Source organism: Oncorhynchus mykiss, chromosome 18 (genome assembly GCF_057628025.1).
Source record: "Oncorhynchus mykiss isolate SJ-2025 chromosome 18, ASM5762802v1, whole genome shotgun sequence".
NCBI classification, from domain to species: Eukaryota; Metazoa; Chordata; class Actinopteri; order Salmoniformes; family Salmonidae; genus Oncorhynchus; species Oncorhynchus mykiss.
The window spans coordinates 48,348,494-48,354,349 of NC_143039.1; the positions used below are offsets into that span (position 1 = coordinate 48,348,494).

The following is a 5,856-nucleotide window of genomic DNA, read 5'->3' on the forward strand; positions in this document are numbered from 1 at the left end:
GCAAGCTGTAGCTGCTGGGCTGCTCAGTCCTGGCCCTGGGGGTCTGGCCCTGGGGGTCTGCTGTCTTGGCCTAACACACCCGAAATAATTTCATAGTTTCATTGTTGGATTTGGGCGCTGCAGGGTGGTAGACCACTGCGGACAGGAAGGGGCGACCCAGCTATATTGTGCGCAAGTAAAAAGAGCTCTACAGTACTGTTCATCCTATGAGATTAACGATATGGAGGATTTGATGTTTCTTCTTTTCTTTTTTTTTTTACCCCTTTTTCTCCCCAATTTCGTAGTGTCCAATTGTTGTAGCTACTATCTTGTCTCATTGCTACAACTCCCGTACGGGCTCGGGAGAGACGAAGGCTGAATGTCATGCGTCCTCCGATACACAACCCAACCAGCCGTACTGCTTCTTAACATCCAGCGCATCCAACCCGGAAGCCAGCCGCACCAATGTGTCGGAGGCTACACCGTGCACCTGGCAACCTTGGCTAGCGCGCACTGCGCCCGGCCCGCCACAGGAGTCGCTGGTGCGCGATGAGACAAGGAGATCCCTACCGACCAATCCCTCCCTAACCCGGACGACGCTAGGCCAATTGTGCGTCGCCCCACGGTCGCGGCCGGTTTACGACAGAGCCTGGGCGCGAACCCAGGGACTCTGATGGCACAGCTGGCGCTGTAGTACAGCGCCCTTAACCACTGCGCCACCCGGGAGGCGGATTTAATGTTTCTGTGTGTCAATGTATATTTGAGGTGTATTTGTTTTTTTGTTGTTAACCTTTCTGATCTCCCCATCCCGGATCCGGGTTCGTGAATACAGACTCAAGCTCATTACCATAACGCAACGTTAACTATTCATGAAAATCGCAAATGAAATGAAATAAATATGCTAGCTCTCAAGCTTAGCCTTCTGTTAACAACACTGTCATCTCAGATTTTCAAAATATGCTTCTCAACCATTGCAAAACAAGCATTTGTGTAACAGTATTGATGGCTAACGTAGCATTTAGCATTAGCATTCAGCTGGCAACATTTACACAAAAAAACAGAAAAGCATTCAAAAAAATCATTTACCTTTGAAGAACTTCAGATGTTTTCAATGAGGAGACTCTCAGATAGCAAATGTTCAGTTTTTCCTGAAAGATTATTTGTTTAGGACAAATCGCTCCGTTTTCTGCGTCACGTTTAGCTATGAAAAAACCCCTGTATCCAGGATTGTGTAAATCTATCAGCAAGCTCATTAGCATAACACAACGTTAACTATTTATGAAAATCGCAAATTAAATGAAATAAATATGCCATCTCTCAAGCTTAGCCTTTTGTAAACAACACTGTCATCTCAGATTTTCAAAATATGCTTCTCAACCATAGGAAAACAATAATTTGTGTAAAAGTAGCTAGCTAGAGTTAGCATTTCGCGTTAGCATTTAGCGTTAGCATTAGCGTTAGCATCCAGCACGCAACATTAACAAAAACATAAAAGCCTTCAAATAAAATAATTTACCTTTGAAGAACTTCTGATGTTTTCAATGAGGATACTCTCAGTTAGATAGCAGATGCTCAGTTTTTCCAAAAAGATTCCTTGTGTATTAGAAATAGCTCCGTTTTATACATCACATTTGGCTACCAAAAAAAATCCATAAATTCAGTCCTCAAAACGCAAACTTTTTTCCAAATTAACTCCATAATATCGACTGAAAACATGGCAAACGTTGTTTAGAATCAATCCTTAAGGTGTTTTTCACATATCTCTTCGATGATATATCGTTCGTGGAAGTGTGCTTTCTCTCCTGAATCCCAGGAGAAAATGCCCGCACCTGAAGATTACGCACAAATTTAGACAAAGGACACCGGGCGGACCTCTGGAAAATGTAGTCTCTTATGGCCAATCTTCCAATGATATGCCTACAAATACGTCACAATGCTGCTAAGACCTTGGGCGAACGACAGAAAGTGTAGGCTCATTCGTTGCGCAATCACAGCCATATAAGGAGAGAATGGAAAACAGAGCTTCAGAAATTCTGCTAATTCCTGGGTGATGCATCATCTTGGTTTCGCCTGTAGAATGAGTTCTGGGGCACTTACAGACAAAATCTTTGCAGATTCTGAAACTTCAGAGTGTTTTCTTTCCAAAACTGTCAAGAATATGCATAGTCGAGCATCTTTTCGTGACAAAATATCGCGCTTAAAACGGGAACGTTTTTTATCCAAAAATGAAATAGCGCCCCTAGAGCTCTAACTGGTTAAGTTCTTTGTTTCCAAACCTTTCCCTTGGGAATTAGAAAAATGTACGGTGTGAACTGGAAAGGAAATTGTGTTGGGAGAGAGTTGAGTTATTGACTAGACTTGTGGGGGTCGGGCGTGCAGGGCGGCTCGGGCTGGCTGGTCAGTCTGGCTGAAATTTGATATAGAGGATGTCTTAATAAAGACAATCAAAAGTCTTGTTCATTTGTTAGGCTGTTGGTTAAAGGTGCAACACAATATTTATTATTGAATTCACTTTGATCTAGTTCAATCTTATTAATCACTAAAACATGATCCCTTACCTAGCTTGATGACAGTGGGCATTTTTTCTTACTTTTCTAAATAGAGACGGTCTATTGGATTGTGTAAAAATGCAGGAAATTAGCTTTACATGGCCAAAACAATTCAGGGTTAGGACCCCCAGACCCCACGCCAGGTTATGTCCCCCCCACTTTTAAAACCAACGTGGCGCCCCTGGAGCTAACCTTCCTTTCCCAGAGCATTATGCAGCCAAAACATACCCCATTCCTGGCTTACATCCAACCGCAAAGACACGCCTAAATCAATGGGAAACTTTTACCCTTTAAGATGCTAATGAAATCCTTCCTCAAGAGCCAGCCCACTGACAAATCCATGCTCTGAAGTAGACCAGTAGCAAATTCCAGGGTGGCTTGGAGAGAGAACAGAAATTACCAGAGATCTTGAGCTTTTTAGGCAAAGACATGGATTTTAATCATAAGTCCGAACCCTATCCCTACGGTGAGGTCATAGAATAGGCGCCTTAATGATGTGGTTGCTACAGCAATATTAGCGTCCGTAAGCGAAGCAGAAACAGATGTAGGATCTTCATTTGATCAACCTGTTGCAGGATAGCTTTCCTGCAATGCAGGAAATGTAACACTTGGAGTGTATTTGAAGTATAAAACGGCTTCTGAAGTTTGTAATTTACACTTGAATTTCCCTTACGAAATGTTTGTCAACCTCTACAAAAATGTCCATTAATTATAATCCACATAACAATTAACATTTTCTGTTGTTGCAGGATTATTTTCCTGCTGTAGCAAACTGGCTCAAATTAAGCAAGGTATTATAGTATCTAATAGAAATGTTTGATAAGGATATTCAGTAGGCCTGGCAAAGCCTCTATCCTGGCTGGTTTAATCCAGTAGTTACTTCAGAGTCTCTAGTTCTGTTAAACATGAAACCAATAAAATCACTGGTAATAAGGATTCATTCGGAGGGGGACTAAACACACCCGACACCATTCTAAAACTCAAAGTGAGTAGCCTTGGTATAAGACCTACGTTCCATTTGTAAAAGGGCCATGCTCACTCCAGGTTCCCTGTCCTCCAGGCTTTCATAGAATGAAGAGCACCATATGGCATTTTCAGTGAATGAGAGTGATAGTGGCTTGTCTTGTAATCGCTCTCTCTCTCTCTGTTGTTTCTTGATGTCCTTCCAGTCCCTACTCTGCCTTCTGAAGATGGACAAAACAGAATTTTCCTTCCAAGCCCCCACTTAGTGCACCATATGGCATTCACTGTTTGTTTGGAATTCCATAGCAATTGCCCCATAAAATGTACACATCTGTTTGTGTATCCAACAGTGTATTACGTGTGCAATAGTATAATTCAAGGCAAGTCCTGCATGAGCGAACAACAATCAGAATACACGTTCAAGTCATTTTGAAAGATTTAAGTCGTCTTGAAGTCAGAAAGCTCTTTGATTAAATCTCACATCACAGCTGCTTGAAGCTTCGGTATATGTGCCTGGGTGTTTGTGTATGTGCATGCGCATTCCGTTTAACCTACCTGGAGCAGTGCTAGTTTGGATTGCAACTGTTGCAAAGTCTGAGTCAGGACAGAGTGGATGGTGCTTCTATCTCTACAAAGCGGTGCTATAACAAGTATTGAGTACTGCTAACACAAAGCGGTGCTATAACAAGTATTGAGTAATGCTAACACAAAGCGGTGCTATAACAAGTGTTGAGTAATGCTTTAGCAAATATTGAGTAACGCTAACACAAAGCGGTGCTATAACAAGTGTTGAGTAATGCTTTAACAAGTGTTGAGTAATGCTAACACAAAGCGGTGCTATAACAAGTGTTGAGTAATGCTAACACAAAGCGGTTGCTACAAGTACCAAACGACCAGCTCTAGTATTCCGACTCCGCCTCAGAGACCAGTGAGGTCTCTATCGTCCAGTGGGCCATAAAGTCAATGGGCTGACCCGCCGTGGTGTCAATCAACAATATTACGGCCCATGAGTAGAGAGCGCTTGCCTGGTAAGTCCTAACGGATTTCAACTGGGCTCAGGGCCAGACATCCACGTCCTGATAGTACAGTGAAACAGGATATTAATGCATATATAAAAATGTGATCCTCTGTGACATAAAGCATCGAATCACTTACTATTTACGTGAGACCCCAATCCAGAGAACAACATGGATGGCCATTCTAGGATATGTGCTCAGAATTCTTCAACAGATGCTACTGGTAAACTTTCTGAATATGAAACTTGCAATTACACATATTTCTTATTTAATGTGACAGATAAATTACTTGAATAGCACATGACAATGCATTAGTATTTGTCTTGTTATGGTTGATGAACTATAGGTAAACTCTTAAAGTCTGATGTACCCTACGTTATTACACTCCATTCATGTTCGACCCACATTTGAGTGCTTTCTGAAGAAACAAAATACCTTCACCAAACCAGTTTCATCCTAAAGCTTTCAACCATAACTGCCAAGTGAGGCTGATGACTACCCTCTTTTGACGTACCTCTTTCTTTCCCCACCCTTTATTTGAAATGCCCCAGTTGATCTAAACGGGCTGTACAGTATATGTGGCACAACATGCATTGCATATACAGTGCCTTGCGAAAGTATTCGGCCCCCTTGAACTTTGCGACCTTTTGCCACATTTCAGGCTTCAAACATAAAGATATAAAACTGTATTTTTTTGTGAAGAATCAACAACAAGTGGGACACAATCATGAAGTGGAACGACATTTATTGGATATTTCAAACTTTTTTAACAAATCAAAAACTGAAAAATTGGGCGTGCAAAATTATTCAGCCCCTTTACTTTCAGTGCAGCAAACTCTCTCCAGAAGTTCAGTGAGGATCTCTGAATGATCCAATGTTGACCTAAATGACTAATGTTGATAAATACAATCCACCTGTGTGTAATCAAGTCTCTGTATAAATGCACCTGCACTGTGATAGTCTCAGAGGTCCGTTAAAAGCGCAGAGAGCATCATGAAGAACAAGGAACACACCAGGCAGGTCCGAGATACTGTTGTGAAGAAGTTTAAAGCCGTATTTGGATACAAAAATATTTCCCAAGCTTTAAACATCCCAAGGAGCACTGTGCAAGCGATACTATTGAAATGGAAGGAGTATCAGACCACTGCAAATCTACCAAGACCTGGCCGTCCCTCTAAACTTTCAGCTCATACAAGGAGAAGACTGATCAGAGATGCAGCCAAGAGGCCCATGATCACTCTGGATGAACTGCAGAGATCTACAGCTGAGGTGGGAGACTCTGTCCATAGGACAACAATCAGTCGTATATTGCACAAATCTGGCCTTTATGGAAGAGTGGCAAGAAGAAA

At 42.0% G+C, this 5,856-nt stretch overlaps 1 long non-coding RNA gene across 1 annotated transcript; it reads right to left on the minus strand.

Moving 5' to 3' along the window:
* Positions 1-1,064: 1,064 nt before the first annotated feature.
* On the minus strand, positions 1,065-1,636 carry LOC149975537 (uncharacterized). The gene is made up of 2 exons (XR_016488509.1): positions 1,496-1,636; positions 1,065-1,127 (listed from the first exon to the last, which is right to left on the minus strand). It is a non-coding gene; the product is annotated as an uncharacterized LOC149975537 (long non-coding RNA).
* Positions 1,637-5,856: the final 4,220 nt, after the last annotated feature.